This window comes from Rousettus aegyptiacus, unplaced genomic scaffold (assembly GCF_014176215.1).
Source record: "Rousettus aegyptiacus isolate mRouAeg1 unplaced genomic scaffold, mRouAeg1.p scaffold_m13_p_4, whole genome shotgun sequence".
Classification (NCBI taxonomy): domain Eukaryota; kingdom Metazoa; phylum Chordata; class Mammalia; order Chiroptera; family Pteropodidae; genus Rousettus; species Rousettus aegyptiacus.
The window spans coordinates 54999329-55013557 of NW_023416307.1; the positions used below are offsets into that span (position 1 = coordinate 54999329).

Genomic DNA, 14229 nt, shown 5'->3' on the forward strand with positions numbered 1-14229 from the left:
GGAAAGCTACTTAATGTCATGTTTCTAAATGACAGATATCCAATATTTCAATTTCAGAGTCAGCCAGCAGAAACCACTCTCCTTGTGAAGGAACTCTGTAGATATTGTGGGTGAGTGTAGGCAGTATGGTTTTTGGTTTAACAATCTTAGAGAGTTGGTCTCTATCCAGGTAAGAGATACAGTTGACGTTTTTTGCCTGGGTTGACTCTGACTTTCTAAAATGAGGCATCAGTCTGGCTCCTGAAAAACTATGAGGGCCCCTGAAAGAGTTAGAGTCTCACATCTTGTGACTTGTTAAAAATTCCAAGGAGATTAATAACTAAAAATGTTGGTGTATGAATTTAACCTGTTGAAGTCTAGAGAGAGACCTATTGCTAGTGGTCTGTGTTCTGTTGTCATTAGAGTGATCTTCAAGTGAAAAGATCTCACAGTGTTTCATGCAGACCCAGTGATAAAGTTTGCTTCATGTGCATATGACTGAGGACAGCTAGGATCTAACTTACCATTACTTTCTCAGATTTTCTACCAAATTATATTTATCTTCTCATTATGACATCATAAATATCTTTAACTTCTTTTATTCCTATAAACATCTTTATTACCCTGAATTAAACAAGGATAAAAAGTAAAAGGAAGTTCTTTGTTTGATTTTTTTACTTATTTTTATTCTAAATATAATACGTTTCATTATAGGGAAGTAAAAAACGGAATAAAAAATTAAAATATAAAAAAATCCATATTTCTACACCCTAAGGACAATCTCAAGATTTTGATATTTCTTTTTTCCAATCTTTTTTTTCATGCAGAGGATGTTTATAGAAATTATAATCGTGTTATAGATATACTGTATTCTACTTTTTCACTCAAGTTTTTAAATAAGCATTTTCAATAGTCTTTTCTATGGCTAATAATATTTATAATATTGTGGATACATAATACTGCAACTAGAAGAAATAATTATAATTTACTTAACAATCTCTTGCCTGACCTGAAAATTGATTTTTAAAAAGTACTTACATAAACACTGCTTTTCTAAACATTTTACATTTACTCATGTAGTTATTTGCTTTTTTACCGTTCAGTTTATCTTTGCTTTTTACCCCTGTTGGTTCTTCCAGGTGCTCCACCTCCAGCTTTGGGTGCCTCTCGTCAATCCCATGAAGGGTAAACGGGCTCCATGCTTCCTTGATACTCCTTACTTGGTCTATGAACTCTTACCGTGCTATCATCCCTGCTCAAGAAGACACAATCTTAGTTTCTCTTGGTTTAGATTCATTCTGTTTTGCAAAAGCAACCCACCTCCCAAAAGATCAATGCAGTGGGAGCCCATTTGCAAATGATCATTTCTTTGAATGGCCAACTGAACTAACGCCAGCCCCTGGAGTGAGCCAATCAGAAAACTGTGACATGTAGCAGACTTTGGAGCTAGTTAAACCCAGACCATCTCCCTGTATTTTATCACCCTGTGGTGTTTGGGCAAAAGACCTGACATCTCTAGCTTCAATTTTCTCATCTGTGAAATGGATCCCTAGAGGGAGTTTCAGCGACACAACAAGATCGTGTATACAAAGCACTGTGAGGTGGGACCACCCTGACGGGGTATGATTGAACGTCGTTAGCTGCCTTCGTCCTTTCTGGAGAATGGTGGTAAGGGTCCAGTGTGTGACAGGACGTATAATATTCGACATCTGAATCCTAGTTTCTTTTCTTTTTTAAAATCGGCTCCTAACAAGTCTGTTTCTTAAAAGAAACCGACTAGCTTTCCTTGTAAATATTCTAAAAATATAAAACCCAACCAAAGTTCCAAACACACTTTTGTGGTTGTTTTTTCACAAGTGTTAAAGTTAGTTGAATATGATATCTTCTCAGAAGCATTTTTAAAATATCAGGGTAACTTCTTTTTTTTATTATTATTATGGAAAATTTCAACTACACAGAAAAGTAGATGAAATGATATAATGAACCCCATGTACTCACTATACCTGAGCTTTTACCATTTTAATATTTTGCCAATGTGTCATTTTATCTATCCTCCCTACATATATATTTCACTTTTCTTTTTCCCGGATTATTTTAAAGCAATTCCTGACAGTGTTTCATTTTACCCATAAACACTTCAGAATGAATTTCTAACAGTTAAGGAGGTTTTTTTTTCCCCTACATGACCACAATGCTATTATCACACATAACAAAATTATCAATAGTCTCAGGAGAATTTTAAAAATAGGATTCTGGAAAAAGCAAGCCAAAGAAATGAGTAATATAGAATTTCAAGCACATGGTAAACAGTTTGGGGAGATGCTTTTGGCAAAGGGGGTACTTTCACTCTTGCAAATGACATCACAGAGCCAAATGCCACTTTCTCCTACATACATGAAATTGGATTTACTTTCTTAACTCCCACAACATATTTCCTAGTTCAGTTCAAAGCATCAGCATCCACCCAGGAGTTGAAGCTCAAGACCCAGAGTCCTTCTAGAGTTCTTTCCCCGTCCCCTCTTTGGCATGCTATTTAACCAGTTTTGAAGTCCTATATCTCAGGGTACATGTTGCTCGCATCATCCCTTCCTCTTCATTCCCACTTCTGCTCTCTTCTTCCAGGCTCCCATCATCTGTCTCTGCACCGAGATATCGATCGATCTTCATTTGGGTTCTCCCAAGAACAGAACCTGAGACAAGAATTTGAGTAGAAATAATTTATTTGCAAGGCAATCCCAGGAGACACTGGGACCTGAGTTGAGAAGTGAGACAGGGAGGTGACAGAGCAAATACAGAGCATGTTATCCAGCACTGGAGGACTCTGGAGCTCTGTCCCATGGGGAAGCTCTGGGAGTCGGTACAGAATATATCTCAGAGCTGTCCCAATTGGCAGGCAAAGTTGCTATGGTGTTTATCTGCCAACTCTCCACTCATCGTTGCTTGATGGCTGCTTGCAGGGACAAGAACTTCCCAGCACTTCCGGTCCACACTGTGTTGAGCTGCATATACTGCCAGCCAGAACAAAGATTGTCACAGGCCTTCACTGCGTAGTGGTGAATACCAAGGAGACATGAGCAGGGCACCAAAAGCACCTACTATATTGCCTCTTTTCTTGCCCTCTCCCCACACAGAGGCCAGTGATAACTTCCCCAAGTGCGAATGTGATTCTGATACTCCTCTATTCAAGGGTATGTGGATGATGCTAAAGACCAGTCTTGCTTATTTCTTCTGAAGGAGGTGACTGTCTAAGTGGTACTGAACCGCCTGATCCTGGGCACCTTGGGCATACCTTCTGCTGGTGGCCAAAGTTTAGGTCGGACTTTGAGTAACTACTTGTGCATTCAATGGATAGATAGCTTTATTCATATGATTGTAATTAAAACCATGTTGGGAGGAGGAGGGACAAATGATTGCGTCCTATAGATTTCACTGGTGCAGCCCCTCCTCAACAGTTTTGCATAGTCCTTCCCAGGAGGTGGAGTGCCTCTCTCCACTGGTGCCACTGCACCAAAGCTGTCATGGCCATACTTTGTTCTTCTTTATGCAGTCACATTATCTGGGAATCTCAGTGTGATTTACAAGCTTACATAACTTCCCAAATGAGTCAGCATGCTCATCAAGAAGACAGCATGATAGAAGGGAAAGAACATGGCATTTGGTGCCAAAAAGAACAAGTTCAATTCCTATATCCACTGCTTCCTTATCTCTCCCTCTGACAAATAGGGGTTAGAGTACAGAGTACCGAGGAGAGTTATTATAAGAATGAAGCGAGGTAAAGAATACTCGGTGTGATACATAACAGGCCTTAAATCACCGTTTGCCTCCCCCACTCTATATCCTGGTTTTACACATCTAGCAGCAAGTTCTTGAACCTTACTGACCTACAGTGAGTAGAAAATGCTGATCTATCTTTGTCTGCTTTTAGCATTAGTGAATTTTAGATGTAAGTCCAAATCAGTCCTTTGTCAAGGGAGATTGGTCTTGCTCCACTCTGGGCAAAGCAGCCACACTGTACCAGAAAGGGATGGGTGTGAAATAAATCTGTACCAGAAAGGGATGGGTACCCTAGGAAGGACTGGGCTGTACCCTAGGAAGGACTGGGCTGATACAGTCTGGCTCAGCACCAACTGCAGTGGCAGCCAGAGATCACTGGCATTCAGAGACAACTTTGCATGCACAGACAGCCAGAAAAATAAAATGTGCAGGAGAGGATGCAAGATCCAGTTTGCAGAGCTACTTACCACGGTGGGGAGCAGTTAGGAACAGAGTTGCAGAATGCCTTTTCTAGACAAAGCAGCAGCATACAAATGAGGGTACTGCTGTGCCAGCCAGGGCTGGGGATGATTCTGGAACTGTTTTTGCAAAATGGTCAGAACGCCTGCAAGTTAAACGAATAAATAAAATCCCTGGTCAGCAAATGAGCAATGCTGCAAATGTTCCCCCCTGCTGGTGGCAACGCTATTAAGGCAGGATTACCACACAAGCTCATTTCCAGGATCTTTATAGCCGGCATAATACATAGTTAGTAGTCAGCTAAAGTCAGTAGAGAAAGTATTTATAATTAAGGAGTGATGGGTGAGCATGTCCATAAGAGCAAAGAAACCTCTAAAAGAAAAATCAGGACCCAATCTTTGAACTTGGAAATTATAGAACGTTAGAACAAAAAAGGTTCTTTCAGATCATCTGGCTGTTCCGGTGATTTTTAAATGCTAAAAACAAACAAACAAACAAACACGACAGAACCTTTTTTTTTTTTTTTCTAAATAAAATCTCATGCAGACTCTCCCCCTGCAAGGCCAATAAGAGAGGAGCTGCTCTGAATAAGGGGGCAGGAGAGGTCCAGAAGGCAGCGAGGTTCTGGAGTCCAGCCTCTGAGCCTTCGCTTCAGATCTCCAAACATGGCCCAAAATATGTCCTGGAAATCCTGAGTCCCCACTGACCTGTAGTCCAGTCCGCCCACCACATTGTATAAATGAGGAGGCTCAAAGAGAAGTGATTAATCTAAGGTTACCCAGCAGAATCATGACTAGAGTCTAAACCTCTTGGTTTTCAGTTTCTTGCTCTCTCCTAAGAACCATCTCCCTCCGCACCCCGCCTCCGCCACCGCTTTTTTTTTTTTTTAAGTATCTATAAAGAGAAAGTTACCTCATGAAATAGCTTATTAAAGTAAACGAGAAAGCCAGAGGCATCCAAGTGTAAATACTGGCTTTGGAGAGGATCCAATTCTATCTTGTCTGCTGGACCCAAGGGCAGCTTTTTATTACATTTATTTTTAAGACTTTCAGTGTGGCAGTCACAAAATCCAAGGAGATTTGCTAAATGAATGGTCTCTTAACCAGAACAAGTTTAATTAGTTTATTTTTAAAAAATAAAATAAAATATATTAGCACAGTAATAAAGGAATCGGAAATGCACAGCAGATGGAGATGGCCAAACCAAAGCTCTCACACTGTGAAGCAAAGACGTTTCAGACCCCTGACTCTGCTTCCCAGTGTGAGACCTTGGGCAAGTCATGACCTCTCTGGATTTCAATTAAAAACAAAAAACTAAAAACAAATGACAACAACAACGACAACAAAAACTACACAATGATCAAATCACCAAAGTCATTAAAAGTCAATATTCAGCAGAACCTTGACACAGAACTTCCCAGTGCACTGGGTCAGTTGGCACTGTGTCAAGCTCATGAACAGCAGGAGCTCTGTCGCCAAGTCTGAAGGACAACAGTCAGACGGAGGAGAGAGGCGGATCGAGAGAAAAGCAAAGGCTCTTCTTTCATGCTTCAGGAGACTAGACATTGGTCAGGATCCATCCTGTACATTTAGGTGACACTTATTACCCTGAAGTCCTCTAAATGGCAAGATAAATGGCATATGCATATGAAAAGTCTGTAGGAGCATAAACCAAAATGCTATGTTGTATGATTATGAATGCACTGCATTTCCTTGTTATTCTCTCACTCTTTCTTTTCTTCCTTTCTTCCTTCCAACATACACACATATGACATATGTAACAAAGATTTCACAAAATAATGCTTATCATTACTACTTCTGATGCACTCTGGTATTTCTAATTCTCTTTATTTCATTTTTTTTAAGTGCTGACCCACTTGATTTATTTCAAGACTCACTAATAGGTTATGATTTGCTATATGAAAATCACTCCTGTGAGAGGGCAGCCACCTCTGAAGCTAGGCATAGGGAGAGTGTGGAGGAGAATCTTGTCTATTGACCGAATTGTTTAAACAGAGCAAGTGCCAGGTGGAGTTGTTCATGGTTACCTGTGTTTTTCCTAGCTTATCTTCAGAAAGACGTTGTGTCTTAGAACCTTGAGTAGATTCATTTAGCCAACTCTGTCACTACACATAAAGAAACTGAAGCCCAAGGAGAGAAGATGGCTTTCCATCCCATACCATTAATGTTCCCAGAAGCCAATATTCTAGTCAAATCCATACCCTGAACACAAAACAAAGTATGACAAAGAACACAGGCAGGAATCAGAGATGCTGGTTCTGCCACTGACTAACTGTATGACTTGGCCAAAACGCTTTAAAATTCAGTTTCCTTATCTATAGAATGAGGAGTTTTGCATGATGCTGTTCAAGACCAGTGTCAGCCCTGAAATTTGATATTTTAAGACTAAGACAAGCAAATAATAACTTTTACCAAGCACCTATTACGTACCAGACACTGGGATGTGTTTTACATAGAATATCTCGTTAAATCTCCCAATAGCTCCACAAAGACAAAGCTATTAGCCTCACTTTAAAGAGGAAGAAACTGAAGTTTAGAGAGGTTAAATAACTTGCCCCAAATCAGCAAGTGGCAGAGTTGATTCCTGATGAAGATCTCTCTGACGCCAAACCCATGTTCTCAACTACAACACAATCTGTTTAATGGACTTGCTTTGGGGTTTCCATTCAAAGCCGTGGCCCACATGATCTCACTTTAAACTAGGCACGTCCAAATGAAGACAGAAGTATATGGTAGCAAACGATAGCAAGAGAGTGCATAAAAGGAGAAGGGAAGCAACACTTTTTAAAAAATGCAATATCCTAGGCGTTTTGCTTACGTTATTCAATTTAATTCTTACTGCAACTTTCAAATTAGGTATCATTTTTTTTTTCATTTTACAGATCTAGATACAGTTTAGCAACTGACAGCTCCCTAAAGACAGAGATTTTCTCATCTCTCCTTCTATTGTCAATGCCTAACACAGTGCCTGGCCCACAGTAGGTGATCAACACACATTTACTCAAGGAATAACTGCAAGAAGTACCCAAGTGCTAAATCCTGATCTGTCCAACTGCCAAATCCAATTCCTTTCACTTCTGAACTCATAAAATTCATTACAAACCATTGGTATTTAGCCAGTTGTTTTTAACTCTTATTTACTGCATAACTGGAAGTGTTATGAGCTCTGGCTCCAACACCCATTTGAAGCTCTGGCTACATAATTAGTTACTGAGTTCCCAGCTCTTGGTGGAATCTATAATTAAGCAGGTTCTGTAAGACATAGTTAGACACAGTCCCCAATTCCCTAAAATGCGTAACATTTACCCAAAGGACCAGACTTGGAGAAAAATATAGGACTGGAAAATATTTTAATACACTCCAGTATCATTGCTTTTCCTAGTCACCATAAACGATTACAAAATAGGAAGGTGTTGCTGTTTTTTTTAAAATCAATAAACACAAATTTTAAAAGGTATATACTTTCATAGAGTTTCCTCACTATGCATCTTAGAAGTGAAACAAATTATGACTCTATAGCACGCAGTGGTGTATTAATGTATTCCAGTTTCTGTCCAGGAATTGGATGAAGGTAAGAAATGAAAAGTGCATCAAGCATGCTGTACCGGAAGGGCGTGCTCAGGAGTGCCTGGGACCTCCCTCTGCTTAATGCTTCGGGACTCAACGAGGCAGGCCCCGTGGTCTGTGAATGTACGGTCCTGATAAATGGTGGGCAAGTAAAGCATTCCTCCTTGTCTTTCTCACTCAGATATTTCTCCACTGATGTGTTGACCAAGGCTGTAACTTGGCTGTGGGTCCAGTCACCCCAGGGTACTTCATTAGGTCTTCTCAGTTCTGTGCTCATCTATTTCTTCATTCCTCCACTTTTCTAGGTATTTGCTAAGGACTCTCATGTGCTCATTCTCTGCAAGGTGCTGTGAGACCATAGGAGGAACAGAGCAGGAGTTTCTAGACTCTGTTGGCATAACATACCTGGAACTCAGATGTGACTACGAGGCCCCGGCAGCTGAGCTGGTGACTAGTATCACCTCCCTTCCTCACCAGCTCCTGAGAGCTTGGGAAGTCTTCCTTGTTACGGTGGCCTGAGGAGTGCGATTCTCCCTTGTTTTCCTCTGACGAGAAAGTCACCATGATATCAACACAAATACGGCCCTCTTGCCTTGAGTGAAGTAGCACCCATGTTACCACACAACCAGAGAGCTGTCAGCTCTTTACAAGTCAGTCAGTTGGAGAAAATGTAGGGTCAGCTCAGCTTTGTGGATAATTCTCTTTGCTTCCTACACCGAGCCTGGCTATCTCTATTTTCAGCCTGCACTAAATCTGTTTTCATTCAAAATATTTTTTTTTTTTTTGCTTGGAGCTAAGACTGGCTCTCCCAGAAGTCAAATATTCTCTTTTATTCTCCTTATTTCCTGTTTTGATGTTCTATAACATCTGCCCTGATCAAAAAAATAAAAAATGTTTTAATAACAGTTTTATTGAGATATAATTCACCCTTTCAAAGTGTGCAATTTAGTGGCTTTTAGTACATTTGCAGAGTTGTATGTCACCACTCTCTACTTTCATAAAATTTCATCACCCCAAAGGAAATCACCTATTCATTCACTCGCAGTCACTCCCCATTCCTCTCTTCCCCCTGCCAGTGGCAACAACTAATCTATTTTCTATTTCTGTAGATTTGTCTATTCTGGATATTTTTAATAAATAGAATCATACAATATGCAGTCCTTTGTGACTATCTTCTCTTAAGTATGTGACATTTTCAAGGTTCATCCATGTCGTAACATGTGTCAGTAATTCATCCTTTTTTGACTGAATAATATTCAATTGCATGGACATATCACGTTTGTTTACTTTTTCATCTGTCCACGAACACTTGGGTTGTTTCTGCTTTTTGACTGTGATGAATAATGTCGCTATGAACATTCACATGCAGGTTTTTGTGTGGATCTATGTTTTCGATTATCTTGAGCATATACCTAGGAGTGGGCTGCAAAGGCTGGCTCAGATCTTAAGGAAACATTTCTAATGGTCATCATTCCTATCTCTGTTTCCCAGGGAACAGGTTTCTCTATATTTATTAAACAAAAGGGAATGACCAACAGCAGGAACTTCTTCACCAAGTCCTGGACACAGCATCTGCTTTTCCAAATCATATACAAAGCCCAAACATCTCCGCTTTAAACGATACGTACATTTGAGGGCCTGTGGTAGGCCCCAGATGGGGATGAGTCACTGCAGTGATTCACAGTAGAAGTGCAATTTGCAGCACCCAGAGGGGGTATGCAGAAACAGCCTTTTCTGCCCTGGTTTTAACCTTAAAAACAAGAAAACATTTACAGTCATGCCATTCCCTGCTCAGAACTGATTCCTTAAAATCCAGTGTCCTGTATCCCGGCAGGCATCTTGAACTGTGATCTCCGGGAAGGAAGGTGGGGGAGGGGTGGGGTGCGGGGCCGTGATGGTGTGCGGTAGCATGGACTAAGCAGTTGACAGCCTCGGAATCCTAAATTGCCCTTTGCTCACCATCCCCTCTGCAGCTTCCGTTTGCAACTGAAGTCTGCCCTCTGCTGGTCATGGGCAGCTCAGACCCACAACACGGAGCCGCTGAACAGGTTTCTTGTAAAATCAGCTCTTCTCCAGGAGCATTTTGGAAATTGCTACGATTTGTTCAACTGTAGCAATCCAGAGAAATAACATCTTCTGATGAGAATTTCTCTTTTATTTTTACTTTTTGGTATGGGTTTTTTTCCCTTTTATTCAACAGAAGCAGAATTGGGCCAGTGTCAGTTATTTATGCGCCACTCTTGTTTGTGATAATCATGATTTGTATTCAGGCAGTGCCTACCAAGGCCCTCTTGCTCCTATTGACTCATGAGTTACTAAAATACTTTTTTGTGGTAGCACTGGACGTGGGCTCGTTGAGATAAGAGACAATACAATTTATGGGCTAACTGTCTAGTAGTTCTCCAGAGGTGGTTTGTAGACTGAGTGTTGAGTGAAGAAAGACTTCGTGTGATTCTTCTCAAGTTTTGTGGGATAGCTGTTTGCTGTATTAGAACTCTGCAGGGCATGAGACATATGGAAATTCCAAGCAGAGATAGCAACTTTCTTTCTCCTTCCTTCCACATCAGGACCCTGACTAGGGAAGCAGATCCAGGAGAGACATGAAAGGTGAGTGAGGAAGGAAGCCAGAGCCTGGGGGAGACCACGGGACTGTGTGAGCAAAAGTCTGAATGAGATAACAGAAAAAGAGAGAAGCTAGTGGAAGAAAGAAGGATAAGAGACAGAAACAGCAGCCAAAGGCAGATCAAGAGACTAAAGATTAAGTGATTCTGTTTCCCAGAGAGCCACTACTGCAGTTAGCTATAAAAATCTGTCTAATTTTTGGTTAGCAAAGGGAAGAGATTCCTATCTGGTGTTTTCACCCAGAGTTCTTGAAAATAACCTTATGCCTCTGACCTAATGTTTTAGAAACATTTATACTTTCTGCCCTGAGAGAAACACAGCATTTTTATGAAAGAAAACTTAATTTTTAGAGAGATGCTATAGGTTTCTAACCTCTGAGGGGGAAGTACAGGGATTCTTATGTGAATATACGTCCTAGCCAGACATCTGTAAATTTGTCCCTCTCCCCCAAGGTCATCCCCATGCACAGCCAGAATGGAGGGTCCACTGCGTAGATCCCCAGCTGGCTTTCCCACTGACCTCAGGGCCATCCCCCAAGAGTCCTACTACCCCATCAGTCTGCTTGGGGCTGCAGAAGCCAGGGCGCAGGGTACAACAAAGATTCCTTGCCCTGTTCTTTCTCTTCCCCCCATTTCCCTCCCATCTCCTCCCTCACCTCCTTCCCTGGTCCTCTGGATGTTCGTTCTGTCTGCCCATGTTGCCCTTCTCCAGCCTTTGTGACTCAGAACTCACTTTAGGAAAGACAGGGTGCTCTGTCTTCTTGTGACTGGGTGCTGTCCCTTTAAAATCACAGAGAGCAAGAGAGGAGGAGGAGGAGGAGGAGGAGGAGGAGGAGGAGGAGGAGGAGGAGGAGGAGGAGAAGAAGAAGAAGAAGAAGAAGAAGAAGAAGAAGAAGAAGAAGAAGAAGAAGAAGAAGAAGAAGAGGAAGACGACGAAGACGAAGAAGAAACGAAAGAGGAGAGGAGAGAGAACAGCTCTTCTGTCTTTCCTCTCAGGGATAAAGGCTATTCTTAGCAGTAAAACAGGCTTGGCACTTTGCAATTCCTCTTCTTCATTCAGAGAAGATGAACAGGGTGGAGTGGGCGGTGGGCGAGAAGAGAACCAAAAGGAAGAGGGAGGTGCATCATCAATGTTGCCCTGACACGCTTTTCTCAGGACTTATTTTGGAAGGCTGGTCCCGTTAGTCAGAACCAGACAGGGGAGTGCCTTCGTCCCAGCCCTAGAGGCCAGTTTAATGGTAGCAGCCACTTCAGAGGCAAAAAGACCAAAGTCCAATGGAGCTCCCTTCAGGCCTCTCCACAGTACTTTGTATGTGGCACGTGTTCAATAAATGTTCGCTCAGCCAACCTCCTTCAGGCACCCTCATTAGGATGGGTGTCTCAGGACTGCCCTCACTGGATGACAGGACTGTGGCAATCATCAGGGCATTCAAGCCCCAGCATTAGACATCAGGCTTCAGAGAAACAAAGAACTTGGAAAATTAAAAAATGGAAAAAGAAACAGAAAAGAAAGAAAGGGGAAAGGTAAGAAGGAAAGGGAAGGGAAGGGGAGGGGAGGGGAGGGTAGTGGAGGAGAGGGGAGGGGAGGGGGAGGGAGGGGAGGGAAAAGATGGGTGGGCAAAACTCAGGAACACTTACGTAATCCCATTCCACATTGGGCCTAGATGATGAAATTCTGCAGAGCGGCCAGCAGGGGGAGCTCAGGCAGTGTCTCAGAACACAGTACTCGTAACCAGGAGCCAAAACCTCCCGAAAAACAAAACAATAAAACTGTGATTTCTCTTGAGTTCTTAATCCAGGGAGGCTCAATCCAGGATGGCCTGATCTTCATCCTTGGGGTCCCAGTTAGCATCTCACAAAATACCGTTTTTACTGTTTTAACCGGTCTCTCTCTCTCTCTCTCTCCCTCTACCTCTCATCCTTTTTCTCAAGCTCTCTCAGTACCTCTTTCTGTGTATTTCTATTTGTAATTTTTGTTTTCTCTGAATCTGGGTTTCTGTCTATGTTTTTTTTTCTTGTTATTTTTTGGTATCATCCTAGGCCCACTAGCAAATGTTAATGAAAAATAAATAGAAATGAACCCACTCACAGGCTGAGCTCTGAAAGATCTCAAGATCTGATAAAAACTAACACTTTGAATAAAATTTAGACTATGCTATACAGCAAAAGTAGCTAATTCTGCCACCACTTGGCTGTGCAGTCACATTTTTTTGTGTACATTCTCCTGTCCCTGTCCTCCAGGCTTGCTGCCCTTGTCAGCCTAGTCTCTCTGCCTATTGGTTGCTGCCAGGCTGCCGCCCACCCCACCCCCACCCTCCACCAAAACCACTGACCTCTAGTAGTTGCCTCCCTCCCTGACCAGCAGGACAAGGTTTTCCAGGTCTTTTAGAAAAGATGCCCACACCAGATTAGTTGTACCTCTAATGACACAGTTTGTTTCTTAAGATCCAAGACCCCTCATTTCCAGAATACACTGGAAACTCAGGATTAGGTGTTGAGGGGTTCCATGTGAGAAATGGAGGGACTCAGCCTCATGCTCTATTTGGAACCTTTTGTCCTCCAACATTCAGGTGCCTCAGATGGATCTGGTTCACGCTGCTAGAGTATCTTCACTCATGTAGACTTTCTCTAGAGGATCCTCCTTACTGTCTTTCTCTCCACATTGACCTCCGGGGGCCTCCAGCTCATTGCACAATCTGTATATATCTGACCCCTTGGCGAGGTGAGGGCAGAGTTTAAATTATTTTTTCTGGGATTTTAGTCCTCAGGGAATCAACAATTGTAACTGAGCATGTTTTATGTTTCCAGAACATTCCACTACAGTCAAGATGCACCCCACCATCTGATGAAAGGCTGCCTGGCCTGGAGTCCACAGAGGCCAAATGAGAGCCCTGAGCATGCACAGCATGTAGGTGGCTTGGGGACAGTGCTGCCCAGTAGGAGCCTCAGTTCCAGCTCTAAATACTGCGACTTTGGTGGTGACAGTGATGTATCCATGATTTCTCCGTATCATGGCCCCCACCTCCAAATCTATCCAGTCCTATCCGGGTTCTCATTATTGTTCAGATCCTAATCATGTGAGTCCCTATCAGATTCTAACATTAGATCTGATAAGTCATGATAGTCTTCAATTTGGGTATTTTAATTTTCTTTAAGCCCCTTGGAGCCAGGGAAGGTGGTGGAGCTATGATCTGATCACATCTGCCCCTGCCCTGCCTAATTCTTGGTAATCATGATTGTTTCCTAGTTCTAGAAGCTGTTTGGACCAAATTAAAGATCAAAGTAGGAAGCAGGGGCAGACAGGCAATGCTGTGCAATCCAGCATTTACAGACACTTACCACCTGCTTGCCCTAGGTAGGCCCTGGCCACACAGGGAGACAAAACGAGTCATAGGTGCTGTCTTCAGGGAGCAAATGCTTCCAGTAGACTGACCCACTGTGTCTCTAAACGGGAATAAAAATGAAACTGCTGCAGAAAAAACCAAACCAAAACAAAAAAAAAAAACAGTGCTGCAAAGTGCTAACATCATCAGGCAGGTTGTCTCTGCAGTGCAATCCGTAATCTCTCTGACTTTCAGAACTGAAAGAATTGCTGTACGACTTTCTAAATTAAGCTTCGCATTACTTTGGAAACTAACAAAGCATTCCTTCCCACAGACGCTGTTCCCAAATTAAACATTTTATGCTTGTACAGCTGTTCAAATGTTGGTGACCTGAAGATGGAAAGGTTCTTAGGGAAGAGTGGTGGGTGCCTAAAAAGGAGAGGGAGCACTGTGAAGGAGTGCTTTTGGAGGGGCGGAAGAGCAGGG

At 42.3% G+C, this 14229-nt stretch overlaps 1 long non-coding RNA gene across 4 annotated transcripts; it reads right to left on the reverse strand.

Moving 5' to 3' along the window:
- Positions 1 to 1106: 1106 nt before the first annotated feature.
- On the reverse strand, positions 1107 to 12758 carry LOC107517738. 4 transcript variants are annotated; one of them, XR_004950558.1, is made up of 3 exons: positions 12059 to 12758; positions 4221 to 4357; positions 1107 to 2669 (listed from the first exon to the last, which is right to left on the reverse strand). It is a non-coding gene; the product is annotated as an uncharacterized LOC107517738 (long non-coding RNA). The 4 variants fall into 4 exon arrangements; XR_001598606.2 differs by lacking the exon at positions 12059 to 12758 and adding an exon at positions 4920 to 5056; XR_004950559.1 differs by lacking the exon at positions 1107 to 2669 and adding an exon at positions 2696 to 2987 and having other exon boundaries at positions 12059 to 12535.
- Between the last annotated feature and the right edge of the window lie 1471 nt (positions 12759 to 14229).